General features: G+C 39.1%; 1 protein-coding gene across 4 annotated transcripts in view; it reads right to left on the reverse strand.

Annotated features, from left to right (window-relative positions):
• Positions 1-22,707, reverse strand: part of NRXN1 (neurexin 1) — a 1,648,890-nt gene that overhangs the window by 106,201 nt on the left and 1,519,982 nt on the right. The window lies entirely within an intron of this gene.

A 22,707-nucleotide genomic window follows, 5' to 3' on the forward strand; every position in this document is an offset into this window, starting at 1 on the left:
ATAGCACATCACCACCACCACCACCATCACCACTACAAGGAAAACCAGTTAATACCACTACTATTAAAATTTACAAACCAAACAGAAAATAGAAAGCCAGTGATGATGAGGAATTCTACTAACTTCTTCAGTCTGCAATTGGTCAAACACGCAATCAAGATATGTTGATAATTACTGGTGACTGGAATGCAAAAGTTGGAAACAAAGAGGAAGGATCATTACTTGGAAAATATGACCTTGGTGATAGAAATGATGCTAGAGAGCCCATGATAGAATTTTGCAAGATCAATGACTTATTTATTACAGTTACCTTTTTAAAATAACATAAAAGATGACTATACATATGGACTGATACTGGCCATTTTGAATCTGAAAAGAAAAGAGAAAGACCCACAACCAGATGAATTAGCACAGCAGCAGCAGCAATGGGCTCAGGCATAGCAATCAGTGTGAGGTTGACCCAGGACTGGGCAATGTTTTGTTCTATTGTACATAGGATCTCTATGAGTCAGTACCAACTCGATGGCACCTAACAACAACATCAACATACAGACGGAACTCACCAAGTGGAATACACAGAAATAAAATTAACCACATCTATGGGAGGAGATGATGGAAAAGCTCCATTGTCGCTGTTAGGTGTGTGCCTTCAAGTCGGTTATGACTCAAAGTGACATTATATACAACAGAAGGAAACACTGCCCAGTCCTGTGCCATGTTCACAATCCTTGTGAAGCTTGGGCCCATGTTGATGGCACTGTGCCAATCCATCTAGTTGGGATCTTCCTTTTTTTTCACTGACACTCCACTTTACCAAGCATGATGTCCTCCTCCAGGAACTGTCCCGCCCTAATAATATTTCCTAAGTATGAGAGACGAAGTCTCACCATCTTGTCTTCTCAGGAGCTTTCTGGTGGTACTATTTCCAATACAGATCTGTTTGTTCTTCTAGCAGTCCCTGATACTTTTAAGATTCTTCTTCAACACCAAACGCAAAAGCACTGATTCTTCTGTGGTCTTCCTTATTCACTGTCCAACTTTCACATGTATATGAAGCTGTTGAAAATACCATGACTTGGGTCAGGTGCACCTTAGTCCTCAAACTGACATCTTTGAAGCTGAACTCTTTAGAGAGGTCTTGTGCAGCAAATCTGCCTAATGCAATACATAGTTTGACTTCTTGTATGCTGTTTCTATGAGTGTTAATAGTGGATCTAAGCAAAATGAACTCTTTGACAACTTCAACCTTTTCTCCATTTATCATGATGTTACTTTTTAATTCAGTGGCGAGAACTTTTATTTTCTTTACAATGAGGTGTAAAAGCTCTATATTATCAGCCAAAACAAGTCCAGGGCGGATTGTGGAATTGCTCATATTGAAGTTCAGGCTGATACTGAAGAAAAAGAAAACAAACCCACAAGAGCCAAATTTTGACCTTGAACATAACCTACCTGAATAAAAATCCTACCTGAATAAAACATCCTCACCACTGGACCAATAAACAACATTCTTATCAATGGAGAAAAGATTGAAATTGTCAAGGACTTCATTCTTCTTAGGAAAACTTATGGAAGCAGCAGTCAAGAAATCAAATTATGTATTGCATTAGGTAAATCTGTGGCACAAGACCTTTTTAAAGTGTTGAAGAGCAAAGATGTCAGCTTGAAGACTAAGGTACGCCTGACTCAAGCCATGGTATTTTCAATAACCTCATATGCTTGCAAGAGCTGGAGAGTGAATAAGGAAGACCACAGAAGAATTTATGCTTTTGAGTTATGGTGTTACAGGAGACTATTGAAAGTACCATGGCTGCCAAAAGAACAAACAAATCTGTGTTGGAAGAAGTGTCCTTGGAAGCCAGGATGGCCAAACTTCATCTCTCATACTTCGGACATATTGTCAGGAGAGGCCAGTCACTGGAGAAGGATTTCATGTTTGGTAAGGTGGAGGGTCAGAGATAAAGAGGAAGACCCCCAGTGAGATGGAATGGCAAACTGCCAATGGTCTCAAGGACCAGGCAGTATTTTGTTCTGTTGTGCATAGGGTCACTATGAGTCAGTACCCACTCGATGGCATTTAACAACAACAACAACAACAACCTGAATTTAGAGATCATATCAAGAATAGATCTGATGCATTAAACACTAATGATCAAAGACCAGAAGAGTTGTGGGATGATATCAAGAATGTTATATAGGAAGAAAGCAAAAGGTCATTAAGAAGACAAGAAAGAAGGAAATTATGATAATGGATTAAGAAGAGACTCTAAAACTTGCTCATCAGCATAGAGATGTTAGAGCAACTGATAGAAGTGAGGAGGTAAAAGATTTAACCAGAAAATTTCAAAGGGCAGCTTGAGAAGACAAAATCAAGTATTATAATGAAATGTGCAAAAATCTGAAGTTAGAAAACCACAGTGGAAGACACACTCAGCATTTCTTAAACTGAAATAACTGAAGAAAAAAATTCAAGACTTGACTTGCAATATTGACAGATTCTTTGGGGGTAAAATATTGAATGATACAGAAGGCATCAAAATAAGATGGAAGGAATATATAGAATCACTGTGCCAAAAAGAAATGGACAATATTCAACCATTTCAAGAGATGCATATGCATAAGAGTCAGTGGTACTGAAAGAAGAAGTCCAGCGTGCACTGAAGACATTGGTAAAGAGCAAGGCTCTGACAATTGATGGAATACAAATTGAAATTTTTCAACAAACTGATACAGCACTGGAGACACTCACTCAAGTATTCCCCCAAATTTGGAAGACAGCTATCTGGTCAACGGAGTGGAAATTATCCATATTTGTGCCCATTCCAAAGAAATGTGACCCAATGGGATTCAGAAATCATCAGACAATATTATTAATGTCTTTATGAAGTAAAAGTTTGCTGAAGATAATTTAAAACAGCTGCAATAGTATATAGTTGTGCCAATTCCAAAGAGAGGTGGCCCAGCGGAATGTGGAGATCATCTGACAGTATCATTAATATCACATGCAAGTAAAATTTTTCTAAAGTTAATTCAAAAACAGCTGCAGCAGCAATGGGCTCAAACTTGACAACAATTGTGATGAGGGTGCAGGATCACGCAGTGTTTCCTTGTGTTTTGTATAAGGTGAATATGAGTTAGAACCAACCAGGACACATGGTTGTTTTGCAGTTTTGCAAATCTTTTGACTCTGGTTTAAGAGAAGACATCTGGATTATCATATCTATTCCTATTCCTGCATTCAACCTTTTGCAATGCAGCATGACATGCAGTCTCTGAAAAAGAGCATTGCACACTCATGAAAGAATGAAGGTAAACAGGGGAACTATCATCTTAATATTGTTTTGAAAATAGTTTTGATATTACAGATCCCCTAAAAGGATATTAGGATTCCTGATGTGGTGCTGTGAGTTAATGTGCCAGATTGCAAAGTCGTTTGAATTGCAAGGTTGGTGACTCAAGCTCACCAGCTGTTCCCTGGAAACCCTATACAGGGTCACTATGGATCCGAACTGATTTGATGGCACTTAACAAGAATAACAACAACAACAGAAGGGTACTAAAGATGATACCCCTTCTCCCTCAGAGTTCCCTGGACCTACTGGGAGACATTGTTCTAAATTTTTAAAAAATATTTTGAGATGACATTTATGGAGATTTTCTTTTCATGGTGGCACAGTGGGTTAGGCAAATGGCTGCTAGCTGTAAGATTAGTGGTTCATATCCACCCATTGCTCCGAGAGAGGTTTACAGTCTCGGGAATCCTAAAAAGCAGTTCTACCATTTCTAACAGAACAGCTATGAGTTACAGTCGGCAGTGAGGGCGGAATTTAGATCTATATGTCATTCTTATTTTGTGACTTGCAAGCTTCCTGATGAAGAAGAATGTGTCTTAAAATTTTTAGGGATCATTCATCATGCATCAACCTACAAAATGTGGTTAATTGATCCACGTTGCTGTTATTAAGTGCCACCGAGCCAGCTCTGACTCATAGCGATTCTGTATTGTTTCTGAGGGTGTAAATCTTTTGGGTGCAAAAAGCCTTATTATTCTCCTGAGGAGCAGCTGGTGTACCTGAACGACAAATAATGCTTGTCCTACTCTACTGAGCCACGGAGTTCCACAACTGATCCATAAACTGATTGAAATGTATGATGTTTTATGGTCATTTTAGTGATTGTGCAATATAGTGGCATTTGTACAGTTTGACAAATCTTGAGCCGCTTATGTCAACATTCTCCCTAAATAGAAGGAGAAGCTAATTGTATTTAAATGTATTCCAGATGAAACAAAGCTGTTTTCCTAGATAGCAGCTGTGAGTTTTACAAGAGAGATATGTAAAGCTAGAATTCTAGACAAGCTATTATTACATTTTTTTTCCCTGTAAAATTTGTCCTGATGCAGCAGGCAGGCAATATTTCAAGGTCTAATCATTTTGTATATTTAGTTGTAATTTCACAATTACAAAGTAATTGAAAGCTAACTATGTGGAAAGAAATGTCAGTATGAATACATTAGAAGCTAAAGTTTCATATCCCTATGAATGGAAAGAACAAAAAAGCTACATATATTATTATTTTTATTTGTTCTACTTTAATATCAGATCCCTTTGAAAGACACCCACATAGGAACTGAGAAATGAAACAGTTATACGGTTATCTCCATTAAATCATTGCAGAGTGGGAGGGTTTGGAAAACATATATTAAATTAAAGGCTTTATTACATAATAAATAATTTCTTTGACTCTCAGAAAATGGTTCTATTATCTCCTAATCTAGGGAAACCCACACAAAGAGACATAGTGTCTGCCACTGCCTTGGTAATCAGATAACTGTTTTGACTATTCTGTCAAAAAACCAGTATATGTTGAATAAAGGCTCTTTCCTGCTAAAATCTGGATAGATAAACAAAATGGCTGTTATAATTGGAAATATAAAGAGGGTCAGCCATCGGAGCTAACTCATCCTTTGTCAGGAGTCGTTTGACTGCAGATATGCTGGTTTGATTGCCTTTGCTTTCAAAAGGGATATATGTTACCTTACTTTGTAGCACAATAAAAAAACAAAACAAAACACACAACCCTCAAAGGTTGAGTGCCTCATCAATGACACTGACTCAAGAGAATCATCCAGTAGCTAAAATGTATAAGGCTAACATCCTTAGTAATCTTACAGAATTAGCTTTCTTGCTTACTATTTCCATACTTAATGATTCAATGAAGGGCAATTGTGGCTAGTGGTAGAATTCTCACCTTCCATGAGGAAGAACTGGAGTCCTGGTGTGGTGCTGTGAGTTAATGAGCTAGACTGCAAAGTCAGTTTGAACGACAAGGTTGGTGACTCTAGATCACCAGCGGCTCCTTGGAAACCCTATACAGGGTTGCTACGGATCAGAACCAACTAGACAGCACTTAACACCAACAACAAATGAGGAAGAACCATGTTTGATTCCCAACCAATGAATCCAATGTGCAGGCACCACACATCTGTCAGCGGAGGATTGGATGTTGACATGATACTGAACAGGTTTCTCCAGAACTTCCAGGCTGAGATTTGGAATGAAGGTTTGGTGAACTACTTCTGAAAATCAGCAGTGAAAACCCTCGGGATCACAACCATCAGATTCATTGTACATGGGGTAACTAGAAGCAAGGGGCTCAACTCAAAAGCAGCTAATAACAATAAAAATGACTTATTTAGGAGCTCTTGTAGTGTGGTGGTTACGAATCGGGCTCCTAACCTCACAGTTAGCAGTTGGAAACTACCAGCTGTTCCGCGGGAGAAAGATGAGGCTTTTTGCTCCCATAAAGATTTACAGGCTCGGAAACTCTGTACAGGGTAGCTATTACTTGGAACCAACTCCACAGCACATAACAACAAACAACAACTGGTGTAAAGCTGTAGGATAAACCACAAGTTCAGTGGTTGAAACTCACCAGCCACTCCTTAGTATCCCTATACAGGGTCACTATGAGTCAGAATCTCCTTGGAGGCACTTAAAACAAATAACACTTAGTGTAAACAGAGTTCTCTTAGCTATTACAGTCTAAATGTACTTTGCTCTTGGCCCACTTTTGTGAAAAGAAAGCACTGGAGTTTGTCTATACCACCTATAAACACAGTGTACTAACATTTTATTATGCACATAAATTTGGGAAGCAAACATTGGGAAAAGATTTATAAGTAATTAATATGAGAATCTGGAGTCCAGGTATGGCGCTGTATGATAAGCCCTGAACCACAGAGTCAGTCTGAACCTCAAGGTTGGTGGGTCAAAACTCACCAGCCACTCCTTGGAATCCTATACAAGGTCACTATGATTTGGAATTGAATAAACAATAACAATATAAGCATAAGTGAAAAAATATTGCTACTAGTGCTCCAGTTCATACAAGTGCAGGTTTATTCTATACAAAATGTTTTCAAATATGTCTTGCAATCAATAGATGACTGCAGACAAGTTCTCTTAATAATATGCTTGTCTTAGTCTCTGTAGGTTGCAAAAGGTCCAACCACAGCATTGATTTCCAAAGGAATCCACTGTACTAGTTAAACTCAAGGCAGAGAGGTCAACTCAGAAGATTTTTGAAATGGTTTTTTGGGAATTCCAAAGGGGTTATCTTGATAGATTTTTTTTTCTTGAAGGACAAAGGATAACCATAGAGGCTTATTAGGAAGAAGTTTTATGTAAATTGATTACTGCACTGGTGATAAAAAGGCCAGGAAAGTTGAGGACTTTTTTTTTTTTTTTCTTCCCCATACAGATACAGCAATGCATCTGCTTTTTCTTTGAGAGTAGCAAGTGCTGTCCTAAGAGAATTTTGTAGAGAAATCTTACCCATCTACCATATGGCCCTGACCTTGCTATTCAGACTTCTTTTTGTTTCCCAAACTCAAAGAATATGTCAAAGGAATATGATTTGAGTCCCTTGAAGATACCAAAACTGCTGTTTTGATGTGTAAATCGAAGAGTACAGAATTCTTTGGGGAAGTATTAGAAAGATGGAAACACTGCCTTCAAAAGTGGATAGACTTAGACAGAAGGTATATTAACAGTCGCTTCACATTTTAATACATTTTAATAAAAGTTTCTATAATTTCATAGCAATACTCTTTGGCTTACCTTTTGTAGTACAACTGTAAAGCCTATATGTTTGAAATCCTAATAACTGGAAAATGTTACTTGATGCATTTACATGTCAGTAGAGCAAAAGAGTAATGAGCAACTCAAAGAAAATAAATTGCAAATGATGAAACTAAGTAAACTGCAGACTAATTTTAAAAAGCAAAACTATGAATAGTGAAACAAAATACCCAACATAAACCATGTAGGAATTTCTACAAGACTGTCCTGTTCATATATGTATTTGCAGTAGAGTCCTGAAACAGTGGCCAGCAAAATGTGGCAGTTAGATTCTAGATTATTCCAATTGAATTCTTAATAACTGTAATTACATGCTATTTTTAGGTTATGAATAATCAATTGTTTAATTCTTAATATGCTAATAAACCCATTACAACCGGCTTAACTCCAACTCATAGCGACCCTATAGAACAGAGTAGAACTGCCCAAGGAGCTTTCAAGAACTTGATCTTTATGGAAACAGACTATACCACATCTTCCTGCTGCAGAGTGGCTGGTGAGTTCAAACCTCCAAACTTTTTCTTGGCAGTCCATTGCTTAACTACTGCATCACTAAGACTCCTTTTAATAAACTGGTAAGTCAAAAAAACCAAACGCAGTGCCACTGAGTTGATTCTGACTCATAGTGATCCTTTATAGGTTTCTGACATTGTAAATCTTTATGGGACCAAATAGCCTTATCCTTTTCCCAAGGGGTGACTGGTGGATTTGAATTGCTAAGCCAGTTGTTACCAAACCAAGGCTTATCTTATTGGGTTCTTGTTCACAGTGACCTCATGAACAATAGTATGAAACACTACCCAGTCCTGCCCATCCTCACAATTGTTTTTATGTTTGAGTCTATTGTTGTTGCCACTGTGTTAATCCATCTCTTTGAGGATCTTCCTTTTTTTCACTGACCCTCCACTTTACCAAGCATGATGTCCTTCTCCTTCTCCTGGAACCAGTCCCTTCTGATAACATATCCAAAGTATGAGATCCTATAGGCATGGTGGTGGTAGTGGTAGTGTGCCGTGGAGTCAGTTCTGACTCATAGTGACCCTGTACAGGGTTTCTGAGGTTGTAAATCTTTATTGGAGCAGAAAGCTTCATTTTTCTTCTGCAGAACAGCTAGTAGTTTCGAACTACTGACCCTGAGGTTAGCAGCCTGACTCGTAACCACTTCATTACCAGAGCTCCTTTTCTATAGGTATATTGTTGTTGTTTTTATGTGCTGTTGAGTTGATTCTGACCCATAGCGACCCTGTATAGGGTTTCCAAGGAGCAGGTGGTGAGCTTGAAGCACGGACCTTGCAGTTCACATGACGTTGCAGTCTGACGCATTAGCCCACAGCACCTATCGGTATGTTGTTGTTGTTAAGTGCCGTGGAGTCGGTTCCAACTCATAGCGACCCTGCACAGGGTTTCTGAGGCTGTAAATCTTTACAGGAACAGAAAACCTCATCTTTCTCCAGCAGAACCTCTGGTGGTTTCGAACTGCTGACCTTGCGGTTCACAGCCCGATTCGTAACCACTATGCTACCAGGGCTCCTTATAGGTAGCCCTTACTAGTACTGTAAGTATTCAGTTCAATGACTTCTATGCCACTTACCTATAAAAAGCAAAGGGAGGACTTACATTTCTTGTTGAAGTTGTGATCCATCAAGGGGAAGTTTGGGGCCCTTGGACAGAGGTTCCCTTTTTGAAAACCACTGTACTAAATAAATTTTATATTAAACCTAAATATAAAAGAAAACAAATATGCAACTCAATAAATATGTATTGGGTCTACTGACTGGTAGACCTTTTAAGACAGGATATAGTGGTGAACAAGAAAAGTAAAGTCCCTGTTCTCAAGGACTTCACCATCTAAATAAACTAACCCACATATCACCGTTAATGCCCTCTAGCCACAGCCCACTAGGAACACACCTGTAATTGAACACATTGGGTTTATTATTGCAGCACAGGAGAACCCAATGCCACATGCAAATCAGAAATCTTACTAAGAGAATATTAGGAAAAGACTTCATAGAAGAATTAAGGCTTGGGTTAGGTACTTTGGGGGCCAGTTTAGGAAAGCTGGGCTTTATTATTGATTTGATGCTGTTTGGGTATCTCAATAAATCTTATCTATAGCAAGGATTTTATACATACACATATAGATATGTATATATATACAAGTACACACTATGGACTGTCTGAAGAAAGAACAAAACTTTCTTGGCGGAAGTACAGCCATAATGCTCCTTAGAAGTGAGAAAGGTGAGACTTCATCATCTTGCTTACTTTACACCCTTATTGGGAAAGACCAGTTTCTAGAAAACGACTTCAAGTTTGGTAAAGAAAAGGATCAGAGAAAACTAGGAAAACCTTCCATGCAATGGGTTGACATGTGCTGTGGTGTGTACACAAACATACCAACGTCTGTGAGAATGGTGCAGGACCTAGAAGATTTCCTTTCATTATATATGTTGCTGTTGTTGTTAAGTGCCATCGAGTTGGTTCCGAATCATAGCAACCCTTTAGGGTTTCCATGGAGCAGCTGGTGAGTTTGAACCACCAATCTTGTGGTTCAAACCAACCTTATAGTCCAGTGTTTATCCCACAGTACTACATTAGGACTCTTTTGTTATATATATATGAGATTGGAGTCCTGATTTGGTGCTGTGAGTTAATGTGCTGGACTACAAGGTTGGTTTGAACTGTAAGGTCAGCAGTTCAAGCTCACCAGCTGCTCTTTGGAAACCCTATACAGGGCCGCTGTAAGTCAGAACTGACTCAACCGCACTTAACAACAACAACAATATATGAGGTCACTATGAGTCAAAGCTGACTTGATGGTAACTAACAACAATAATGACAATAGCAAGATAAATTAATCCAACCATTTGGGGGTCAAGTTGATTCTGACTCATGGAGATCCCATGTGTGTCAAAGTATAACTGTGCTCTACAGAATTTTCAATCTATGGCTACTGGGAAGTGACTCACCAGACCTTTCTTTTGAAGCGCCTCTGGGTGGATTTGTGTCTCAGACCTCTCAGTTAGCAGTCAAGCAGATAAATTAATTACAACATCCAAGGACAGACTAGAATTAGGATAACACTGAGATTAGAAAAAAGTGGTAAGCACTCATTTTAACTAGGAAAGAGTTGGTTTGATATTTTGTTGGTGGTTGAGTGATCTTGTTTTTACAAAATGAAGTTACTCTGGTCTAGCTTACTTTATCATAATTTCATAGTGGTCTTTTCTGATTTTGGATTTCTGAGCTTCTTTCTGTCCAATAGTAGAACAATATGGTCCAGCTGTGAATACCAGGTCAGCTTCTCACAAGACTTGTGTGAGGGTTATACTATTTCCAGGATGCCATGGGCTGCTTTTCTGATTTAAACATCCAATCAACCAATGTTGTTGTTGTTAAGTGGGAGGAGTGGCTGGTAGATTTAAACGGTTACATTGTGATTCAACTTGACCTTGCTGTCCAATGCTTATCACGAATAAGCAAGCACAATTTGTATCAGGAAGCAATCCAAGAGGGAGGAAGAGAGGGTGATTTACATTGGGATTTTAGGGAGGTGTTCTTGGATTTGAACAACCATAAGGAACCAATTTATGATGATCTGACAGTGAGGGCATTCCTGTCTCAGAGAACAGCTGTTATCAAGGTCCTAATGCTGGAAGGAATGTGAAGAACTTGAGTGACCATAGGAAAGACAATGCACCTACAGAATGACCAGTGAGGGAGAAAAAAGCACAGGAGTTAGCCAGATGGTCAGATGAGAGCCAGGAGCTTGTGACTATATCATAATTGTAGTAGAAATCCACCAGAAGTCTGAAAAATGACAAGATTTTATTAGCATGGCTGCAACATCACCATAGATGCTCAACAGAACAAGGGATGTTAAGAGTTGTGAAGCTGACTAGACGCAGAGAGGACGGTTAGGAAGTTTTGCAGTCTAGGCAATTTATGAGAGTGGCTTGTCTTTCTAGGGTACTGGAGTTAGACAGAGGGGACTGCTTTGAAGATAAGGGTAGTGTAACATACCAAAACAAACCCCATTGCCCTCAAGTCAAATCTTGACTCACAGTGACCCTATATGATAGCACAGAACTATCCCCCATAAGATTCCCAAGACTATTTGTTGTTGTTAAGTGCCTTCAAGTTGATTCTGACTCATAGTGACCGTGTATAGAGTTTCCATGTGGATCATAGCCCAATACTTACTGCACAGAGCCAGGACTAAATAACTACTTAGTAATGTTTCCTAACTGTTTATCAAATAATGCGTTAACTAACCATTCAGGAAATAAATACATTTGGAAAAGAATATATTTGAAAACATAAGCAGGAAAATAATAGGCAAAGTATCCAATTCCTATCACTCATCATATTGTTGTTGTTGTGTGCCTTTGAGTAGGTACTGACTCATAGCACTCCTATATAGGGTTATCAAGGCTGTCAGTCTGCACAGGAGAAGAAAGACTCATCATAGCAGCTAAAAATCCCGAAGTTCCTGAATTTTGTTCAGAAACCTTTGATAGACTAACTAAGAAACCTTTGATAGACTAACTAGCTTATCTCCTTACCTAGTGAAAAGGGATGTTTGTATATCTTGAAAAGGTCTCGAAGGACTGCCTGTGATAGTATCTGTTGCCTCTTGTCAGCCTTTGAAAATCTGAGGCCCCTCAGATGGCAGTATCTAATTTCCTGCCCTATACCAGAAGAGAACTATCCTCAGGAAAAAAGACAGTCGTAACTGAGTCATTAAGTACAAGCAATAAACCACTGCTTCTCTGGGATTACATTCGTGTCTTTCTTTTCCCTCACAAGAGGACTCCCTCTGGAAGCAGCAATGAAGCACAGTACAGGGCACTCCTCATTAATGCCCATGGAGGCCTTGGGCTGGAACCTGGACTTCCTGTACAGTGTGATGATAACTTTAGCAGGGAAGCCTGGGCCTCTTTGGTGTGTTTTCTTATTGTGGAAACCAAACCTCCAAATATTATATGTGTAGGCACAATAGGGTGTGGAGTAAAAGTAGGTGGCTTTTCTTTTCTTATCTATTTGTATGCTTGCAGCATTATTACCAATAAGAAGACCTAGACAATCTATTAATGGGTCTTAGTTTAGGAATGTCTTCGTAAAACATTAGAGGAGCAATTTCAGTCCACAGTTAACAGCGTAATGTCAAGCCCTGGTGTGGTGCGATAGAATAATCACTGGGCTGCTAACTGCAAGGTCGGCAGTTGAAACCCATCAGTCACTCTGGGATATCCTATCCAGGGTCACTATGAGCCGGAAGAGCCATGATGACACACAATGGCAACTGTGCAGTATCAAAACTACTCAAAATCATCTACTGCATTCAGCGCATACAGTTGTTAGAAGTCAGAGTATACTTAAACTACTCTGGTGAGAATTGCTGAAACATACAAAAATATCTCAAAGATTACATGGGCACAGTCCACCTAAGGGGCCCCCAAACCATGTAATCGCAGATAAGGGAAGTACTGCAAGAAAACAAAGACACGATGTGGCCATTCTGCAGCCCAGAGGCACACTCACAACTCTTTAAATGAATTTGTTGGCCAGTCATGCTCATTCACTTTCATTCATTCATTTGATGATATTGGCAGAGCACGAAGTGCTAGGCTTTATGTAAGGCAAAAAAGGGAGTGAATTTCTAGAAGTTAATAAACATATTAGCAGTTTTCTTTCACTCTGTTCAAAGCACCATAGAAAATTCACTGAAGTGTAAGAAACAGAATTCTGTCACACCAGTGCCTCCCTTTCAGTGCTGCAGGAGAATGAAATATTGGCATATTTAGGTGCAGTTTTCATAATTTCACCCAACTCAAAGGAATGACTAAAACACTTTTGGTACCATGAAAACACCTGAGGAGGGAGAGAAAATGAATATTTGTTCCAATCTTCTTTGCACATTTGGATCTCTTGTAGCTAAGGACATACATTTCCAGCCATGATTGAAGGGGGTGGTAACACCTGTCATATCTGTAGAGTCAAGAATGAAACGCTATTTTAAGATCTCAGTAGAGGAAAAACATTAGAGAAATGTAACTTGTAATTTCTGACAATTAGATATGCAGGAATAATTAAGTGAAAGGAATGTTTAATAAAAAAAAGAAACGTCCTTGCCTTTTTAAAAATTAAATGTCTCCGTTTGAACAATATTGCCATTGGTAATTATGGGGGAACTGGAATTTTACTTCCTCTTTCTTAAAAAAGTTAATCATACACCCTGACCCCACCCTTAACAAAAGGTAAAGGCTGATATTTGTCATATGATTTTCTCCAATTAGTATAACTGAAAAAAAAAAAAAAAAGAGGAAATGAAAGAAAGCAATCTGCATTTCAAGTACAGGCAGTGGCACACTAAATAGATTTAAAGAGTGTGAGGGCATGCCCTGTGGGTCTCATGTCTCTACCAGAACGAAGAAGTGACTTCCAAAAAAGAATGAAAATCCTTTCAATAAATATTAACTGAACTTCCATGGTGGGCATTGACTTATGTTGAGAGCTTGAACTGAAGTGGGTGGAATGATGTACAACATAAATGAGATACTGAATATGCCCTTGACAACTTTATAGCCTGGTTTAGAGAAAACATAGTGCTTCACATCTTGTATTTAAACAATGTGTGTAGAGAGTTGTGAGAAGTAGAGTGTTATGAAAGTTCAGGTGAGAGAGAAAAAAATTCTTACAAGGATGGATCAAAGAAAAATTCTAACTGACTTTGCCTGGAAAAAGGGACTACATTAGAACATGTAAGGGAAGGCAGTTGGGTATTTTCCTTGAAAACGATGGCATGAGCAAAGGCATGAAGGGATAAAAAGAAGAAGAAAAAACATGATGGGAAAATAAATAGTTCAACTGAGAGGATGACAGGCAAATACAGACTAGGGATTTATAGCATATGGTAGGGTAGCGTTCACAGACTCCTGATGTGGCGCTGTGGCTTAATGTGCTGGACTTTAAAGCCGCTTTGAACCCCAAGGTCGGCCGTTCAAAGGCACCAGCGGTTCCATGGAAACCCTATACAGGGTTGCTATGGGTTGAATGGACTCCAGGGCACTTAACAACAACAACAAAGAGCTTACACATCAGAAGTTATTTACATGTTAACTAACATGGCAAAAGGGACTTGCAGATATAAATATGTTAATGATCTTAAGATGTGGACATTATCCCTGTTTATCTGTATGGTTAACGTTCTTGTATGAATATGGTTCTTGTATGAAAAGGAGAGAGAGGAAAGCTATAGTCAAAGCAGGAGATGTGACGAGAGAAATTAAGCTTGAAGTTATGTTAAGAAAGAGCCATGAGTCAAGGAATGAAGGCAGTCTCTAAAAGCTGGAAAAAACAAGGGAACATAGAACAGATTCTTCCTGGGGCCTCCATGAAGGAGACAGTCCTGATGCCCACCTATTGTAGACCACTGTCTCTAGAACTCTAAGATAATGAATTTGTGGTGTTTTAAACCACTACATTTATAGTAATTTGCTACACCAGCGGTAGGAAACGAATGTTCAGTGGAATACTTTGAATTGTAATTAAAACCTGTGAATGGTGGAACCTGTGTAACTTACATGCCTGTCAGAGAAAGAAACAACACAGAACTGGTATGACCCCACTCTGTAAAAGGGGGAAAACTTGCAAGACCCGGAAAAACAAGGAAGTACCCTGGTGTGGCGCTGTGGGTTAATGCATCAGACTGCAAAGTCGTTTGCACTGCAAGGGCAGCAGTTCAAGCTTACCAGATGCTCCTCGGAAACCCTGTACAAGGTCGCTATAGATTGGAATCAACTCAACAACATTTAACAACAATAACCACAACCATCTAGGTCCAGCTCTCCAAGGGGTGACTGTGCAATCATGGTTTGTCGATCACTTTTGGGGTCACACAACTTCTAGAAATACTGTTAACTGATGGTACATGGAGGGGATTATAATCATTTGTAATTAAATAAAGTATATGATTTGTTGAATGTAAAACTGATGATCTGCCCTGTAAAAAACTTTCACTCAATTCACAATAAAAAGTTAAAAAAAAAAAAGCCTTAAATGTTCTTTTCTCAATAGTATGTAATTTTTAAATCCCCATAAAATATACATGACCTATTTTAGAATCTGTCCCCAGAATTCATCACTGTAAACTGAGTGGAGTATCCAGGGGCTGTCTGCCTGGCATCAGGAGGGACTGGGGTGACTAGGTTGCAAAGGAGACTTCACATGGAGAGGAAAACAGGAAAGGAAGGCTTGGCACAAGGGCAAGCAAAACAACCTCTGCCTATTTCAAATCCTGGGGTGGCCCAGATTACCATCACTTCAGGGATTTTGCAAAATGCTGCTGCATTGCTTTTGCAAAAAAGACAGCCTGGTCAGCAGACTGAGATAGCCTCTACAGGCAAAAATGCCAGCATGTTTAGCTATCAGACAGAAACATCAGGGACAATGGGACAATGCAGTCTCTACTCTTCTATCCCAAAGTGTAAACCACAGAGGTCAACCAAATGAGGGTTGCTGTTGTTAAGTGCCATGGAATCAGTTTCAACTCATACTGACCCTGTATAGTGTTTGCAAGGTTTTAAATCTGTTGTGGGAGCAGAAAGCCTCATCTTTCTCCCTCAGAGCCACTGGTGGGCTCAAACCACAGACCTTGTGGACCACAGTCCAGTGTTTATCCCATGGAGCCACTATGTTCTCAAATGAATGATAGAAGAAATAGAATGTTTAGCTATCCTAAACTCTAAACCAAACTCTTGAAATTACCATGTACTTCAAGAAGAACAAACAGATCTGTTTTTGAAAAAGTACAACCAAAATACTTCTTAGAAGTAAGGATGGAGAAACTTCTTCTCAAAGTACTTTGGACATGTTATCAAGAGGGACCAGTTCCTGGAGAAGAATATTATGTTTGGTGAAGTAGAGGGTCAGTGAAGTACCCTTAGCAATTAGGATCAAACATAACAATAACAATTGTGACGATGGCACAGGACTGGGCTGTTTGTTGTTCTGTTGTACATAGGGTTGCTGTGAGTCAGAACCAACTCAATAGCACCTAACAACAACAAATTCTGAACACACGCTGTGCTTCCTTCTCCAAACTAGACAGGATCCAACACAACCCCAGAGAACTAAATTTGCATTGTCTTTTATAAGTAATGCATTCTGAGTTAACAATGCTACATGATCGGTGACCCCTGGAATTGTGCAATAGAAAAATAACGTATTGAAATGTATGCTGTTGTTGTTAAGCGCCATTGAGTCAATTCTGACTCACAGCGATGATCCTGTATAAGTTTTTCAAGGAGTCGATGGTGGGGTTAAGTCACTGATCTTATGGTTAATAGTAGGATAATAGGGCTTATCCTACAGTGCAATGTGTAATGCTTAATAAAAATATACCAGACATATATAATAAATATTAGAAAATTTGTAATAAGTGTAGTAAATTTCTCCTAGAAATTATTATTTCCATTAATATAAACTTGGTTTCTTTAAACATCAAATTATTTTCAAAAACATGTTTTTGAAATGCCATGTTTTTTGACACCCAATGTTATGTGAATTGGACCATTCCTCTTTTAGTAACAATTCAAAAGGAAATGAAGCTTTTATTCTTTTGCTGAAAATCAATCTGAAGTATTATGCACTTCCCTGCCTTCTTAATCAAAGGATGCTGAACATAATTTAACCTTTTTTGTAATGACACGGGCTTCATTATTATGAATGATAATTATTCCACAGTTCTGTGACACAAGAAGACCCTAAGGGACTACTGTGATGTACTAAGCTTCAAACCCACCCACTAAGTGGCCTACTTACCTTTTCCTGTTTCTCCCCCCATTTTGACTCAGTTTGTTCATAAATGATCTTGTCTCACTAGCATGATACGTATTGCCTAACTCTGGTAGTGTAGTGGTTATGACTCGTGCTGCTAATCTCATGGTCAGCCGTTCAAAACTACCAGCTGTTCTGCAGGAAAAAGATGAGGCTTTCTGATCCCGTAAAGATTTACAGCCTCGGAAACCCTGTATAGGGTCGCTATGAGTTGGAACTGACTCCACGGCACATGACCAACAATCACCACCATTATAGTCAGTCTACCTGCTTCCATTTAACCCCTAACCAATCAAAACACGATACTCCCAAGTTACCAAAGGTTAGGTAATTTCCAGAATGGAAACCCTGATACAGACCAGGGTTTCCCAAACTTTCAAGTGCTGCATTGTCTTGTTACAATATAGATTTTGGTCCAGTAGTTCTGGACTAGAGAATGAAATTCTGTATTTTTAACCAGATTCCAGTTGATGCCCATACTGCTGGTCCCTGGAACATGCTTTGAGTAGCAATATATTAGATACTCACTTAGTTTAAATAGTACCTAATCTAAAACTTAAAACAATCTGAGTGAAGATTTAAGGAGTGTTCTCAAAAGTTAGTTCAAAATATTTAGAATATGGATTTAAAAATTTCCACCTCAAAAATGACTTTTGTGTGGCACTGTAGGATAAAGCACTGGACAGCAAGTTTGCTTTGAGCCACAAGGTCGGCGACTCAAATCCATCAGTCCCTCCTTGGAAACCCTATACGGGGTCACTATGCATCGGAACCAACTTTATGGCACTTAAACAACAACAAAATTATTTTGACATCAGTATGCCTGTTCCTGGAGAGCGGGATGTCTCTGTCAGATAAACATGGGACTGTGAAACACAAGGTTGGTGGTTTGAGATCACCAGCCACTCCAAGAGAAAGATGAAGCTTTCTGCTCCTGCAAAGATCTAAAAAAATCCTCAAAAACCATATATAAGGTTGTTATGAGTCAGAACTGATTAGACTGCACTTAACAACAACAACAATGCCTGTTCCTGGGCCCCTCATTAAAAACTGTATCTCCATTCTTTACACAGCACAAATATTAATTTTTTTTTACTCTTATAGGACTTACAGATTTATAATTTGTTACTGTTAAGCAGATCTAAGTCATCTATAAAGAAGCAGGGTCAAGTCTTACATGTCTATGTAGCCTTCAAAATTATGTCTTGCTCAAAAACTGCTTGTTAAATAAATGCAGTGATTAAAGAATCGAAAACTCTAAAAGTGTTTCCATTTAATTTTGGATTCTCATTTATGTATTAGATCAAGGAATTTGTTGGATCTGTAGTAATAATTGAAAATGAAGCAATATTATAATAAAATGCAACAATATAAAGTCCTACTGGACTGTTTTAAAGTAAACTTTGTCTTCCAATTTTCTGCCTCTTTGTGCCATACATATTCCTTCCTAGTTTCCCAATCCCATATACACACTTACTATACCATATACACACATACATGTGTGCATCTGCATGGACAGCCTCAGACAAACATATACACAAGCACAAATAAAATTTCACTTTGTGATCATTCCCATTCCCTGTTTACACAGGGTTGATAGGGATGGGCAACTTAGACATTGGCTACCTAAAATGCAATATGCAGATGATCCAACCTTGCTTGCTGAAAGTGAAGAAGACTTAAAATATTTACTGATGAAGATCAAAGAGCACAGCCTTCAGTATGGATTGCATCTCAGTGTAAAGAAAACAAAAATCCTCACCACTGGACCAATGAACAACGTTCTTATCAACTGAGAAAAGTTTGAAGTTGTCAAGGACTTCATTCTTCTTGGATCAACTATCAACACTCATGGAAGCAGCAGTCAAGAAATTGAACGCCATATTGCATTAGGCAAATATGCTGCAAAAGACCTTTTTAAAGTGTTGATGAACAAAGATGTTGGCATGAAGACTAAGGTGTGCCTGACCCAAGCCATGGTATTTTCAATAACCTCGTATGCTTGCGAGAGCTGGAGCGTGAATATGGAAGACCATAGGAGAATTGATGCTTTTGAGTTATGGTGTTAAAGGAGAATATTGAAAGTGCCATGGGCTGTCAAAAGAACCAACAGATCTGTGTTGGAAGAAGTGCAGCCAGAGTGCTCCTTGGAGACCAAGTTGGCCAAACTTTGTCTCTCATACTTCAGACATAATGTCAGGAGGGACCTGCCACTGGAGGATATCATGTTTGGTAGGGTGGAGGGTCAGAGAAAAAGAGGAAGACCCTACGCAAGATGGATTAGCAAAGTACCAATGGGCTCAAGCATGGCAACAATTATGAGGTTGGCCCAGGACCAGGCAGTATTTTGTTCTGTTGTGCATAAGGTTGCTATGAGTCAGTACTGACTTCATGGCACCTAACAACAACAACAACAACAACCTAAATGGGGAGGGGGGTATATAGGCACAAAGTGGCTGGTTTACAAGTTTTCAAGACGGAGTTTAGTTTCAGAGTGTGTGGGGGGAAGGCAGAACCCTCATTGAGTGGTTTTCATCCTGTCTAGATGGGTCTGGTGAAAGGAGATGGGGATAAGACTCTTATGATTCAATCGTGAGTAACTGTTATCATGATTAATTGTGATCATCACAACTGTAAAGGTTGAAGTTTTGTAGCAAAGTGTGGGGAGTGATTGATCTTACAGCCCAGGAATGCAGGACTCTGGGACCATCAAGGGAGAAGAGTGGGAGCGAAGTGTAGGACCCTACGCAGACACGCAGTGATGCCAGAGATTGAGGCAGAGATGATGACATGGATAGACGGATCAGCTGAGGACTCTAGACTCATGCAGGGAGAAGGGCTGTGTACTGGTGACTGTGGGGCAGGCTTGCAGAGTGTGCAAATGATTGTATATTCCTGAGTGTTTTGGTGTACATCCAAAAACCAAAACAACAAAGGGCATAGAAGCAAATACTGTTGAATGATGACGCATGGAGAGGACTGCAATCATTGCAATGAAATGAAACATGGCAGGATAAGTGTAAAACTGATGTTCTCCTATGTAAGCTATCACTCAATTCACAATTAAAAAAAAAAAATTAACCTTGCAATCTATCTTCTACATATGCAGAACAGTTAATTAAATCAATGCTTACTGACTTGATGGCATTTAACAACAGGAACATGTGTACATCTATGAGTCAGTTCTGAAAGGGTTTTGGAGGAGTGGTTGGTGGACTTGAACTGCCAATCTTGCAGTTAGCTGTCCAGTGCTTATCTTATAGCACCACACTAGGACTCCCATATGTACACACACATACACGTGTGTGTGTGGACATTCTCAGACAAATAAAATTAACCTTGCACATCTATCGTATACTTAAACCATACCTTTAATTGAATCAGTGCTTACCTACATAGGATTCTGCATGTAATCAATAACAGCTACTCTGATGGAAAAAGTGAGGCATAGAATAAGAAGTCACCATCAATTAGATTTTCAGGTAGAAACACTCTCTACTAACATATTCCTACCTAATAGAGATGAAAGGAGCTCTGGTAGTGTTGTTGTTGTTGTTGTTGTTAATTGCCTTCGAGTTGGAGCCGACCCATAGTGACCCTGTACAGGGTTTCCGAGAGTGTAAATCCTTACGGGAGTAGAAAGCCTCATCTTTCTCCCGCGGAGCGGCTGGTAGTTTCGAACCACTGACCTTAAGTTTCGCAGCCCGATTCGTAACCACTATGCTACCAGAGCTCCTGGTTACAAATTGGGCTGTGAACCACAAGGTCAGCAGTTCGAAACCACCAGCTGTTCCGCAGATGAGGCTTTCTGCTCCTGTAAAGATTTACAGCCTCAGAAACTCTGTACAGGGTCACTATGAGTCGGAACCAACTCCACAGCACATAACAACAACAACAAGAACAATAGAGATGAGGAAAAGCATCTAAAGGCATTTCTCTCCCTCACAGTTTGATGAAAAGTACACAAAGAGAGTTAAGGCTCTACCTTTCATGACCCTGTAGACTATTCACTGTACAAATTACTAGATATTTCAACTTAATATCTGAGCATAAAACTGGCAAGCAAGGCAATCTGGAGCACTGGGCAACGTCTGGCTGGGATGTGCTGTAGACAGCTACAGAATGAAGTTCCTGCATTTACTTCCTAAACCATCCAAGAGTTGCTCAGTTGTGAAAACAGACAATAGAACCTCAATTTCAGATTAGATAAAAGTCATAAAAGTGTTACTTTCTTCCCACCACACAAGAAAGTCAACAAGTCAGGACATTTTTCTGAATAAGAAAGAGAGAAGTTATACTTGGTTGACAATGACTTACAAATTTCAGTCTATAATCATTATTAACCCAAACTTTTGAGTCAAAGGGAACAAGGTATGAACTCCAGTCCAACTTTTTAAACATCTCTAACATCATCAGTGTGTTGTTGTTGTTAAGTGTTGTCGAGTCAGTACAACTCATAGCGACCCTATATGGAGTTTCTGAGGAGCTGATGGTGAGCTTGAACTGCTGACCTTATGGTTAAAAGCAACTTTGTTGTTCAAGCATTAACCCAATGGGAGTCCTGGTGTGGCATTGTGGGCTAATGCGTCAGACTTGCAAAGTCATTTGAATTGAAAGGTTGGTGGTTCAAGCTCACCAGCTGCTCCTTGGAAACCCTATACAGGGGTGCTATGGGTCGGAATCGACTCGACAGCACTTGACAACAACCACCATACCATAAAACATGGATGGTGATATCTACCTCATAGAGTTATGTTGTTGATGTTAACTGTCGTCAAATCAAGTCTAACTCATAGTGACCATGTATAGGGTTCCCAAGGTACAGATGGTAGATTTGAACGACCAACCTTGTGGTTAGCAGTCCAGTGCTTAGAGGACATATTGTGGTGGTGGTATGCCTTGGAGTCAGTTCCAACTCACAAGTGACCCTGTATAGGGTTTCTGAGACTACAAATCTTTACAGGAGCAGAAAGCCTCCTCTTTCTCCCATAGAATGGCTGGTATTTTCGAAGTGCTGACCTTGAAATTAGCAGCCCACTCATAACCCCTATGCTACCAAAGCTCCTTTAAGGGAAATACAGGACATACAAAATTACTTAATTTATCCTATAACCTAGGGGTTATAGGATAAATTAAATACAATGTAGAGATTATTTAGAACAAAATGACTGCTCATTAATTAGTACTTCAATGGAAGACAATCATAATAAAATATAAACTTTATGTACTCCTTAAGCTCCTCTAAAAATCAAAGGGGATGAATTGAGAACGTACTAACATTTTGTTCTCACTATAGGTTTAAATGAATTCTGATATATGAAGCACTTGGGGATGCTATAAAAGACTAGGGAAACATACAATGTTGTCTTAAGAAAATAGATTTTGGAATCAGATGACTTGTGTTTATTTCCCCATTCTATCACTGACTTGCTGCATGCTTTGAATGAGTCATTTAAATTTCCATTGCCTCCGTTTACTTACCTGTAAACTGAGGATAACAATAACAGCATTTTCTTATAAAATGGGTAATAACTGAATTGAGTAATAATTGAAGGTGAAATGGATTTAAAATGGAAATAAGTTACCGGCATATGGTAAGCTTTATAGTTGTTGTTAAGTGCCATGGAGATTGATAGCAGAAAATACCAGTCGCTAGAAAAAGACATCATATTTAATAAAGAAAACAGTAAAAACGAGAGCAAATCTTCATACAATTTATTGA

Source organism: Chrysochloris asiatica, unplaced genomic scaffold, assembly GCF_000296735.1.
Source record: "Chrysochloris asiatica unplaced genomic scaffold, ChrAsi1.0 scaffold00024, whole genome shotgun sequence".
Classification (NCBI taxonomy): Eukaryota; Metazoa; Chordata; class Mammalia; order Afrosoricida; family Chrysochloridae; genus Chrysochloris; species Chrysochloris asiatica.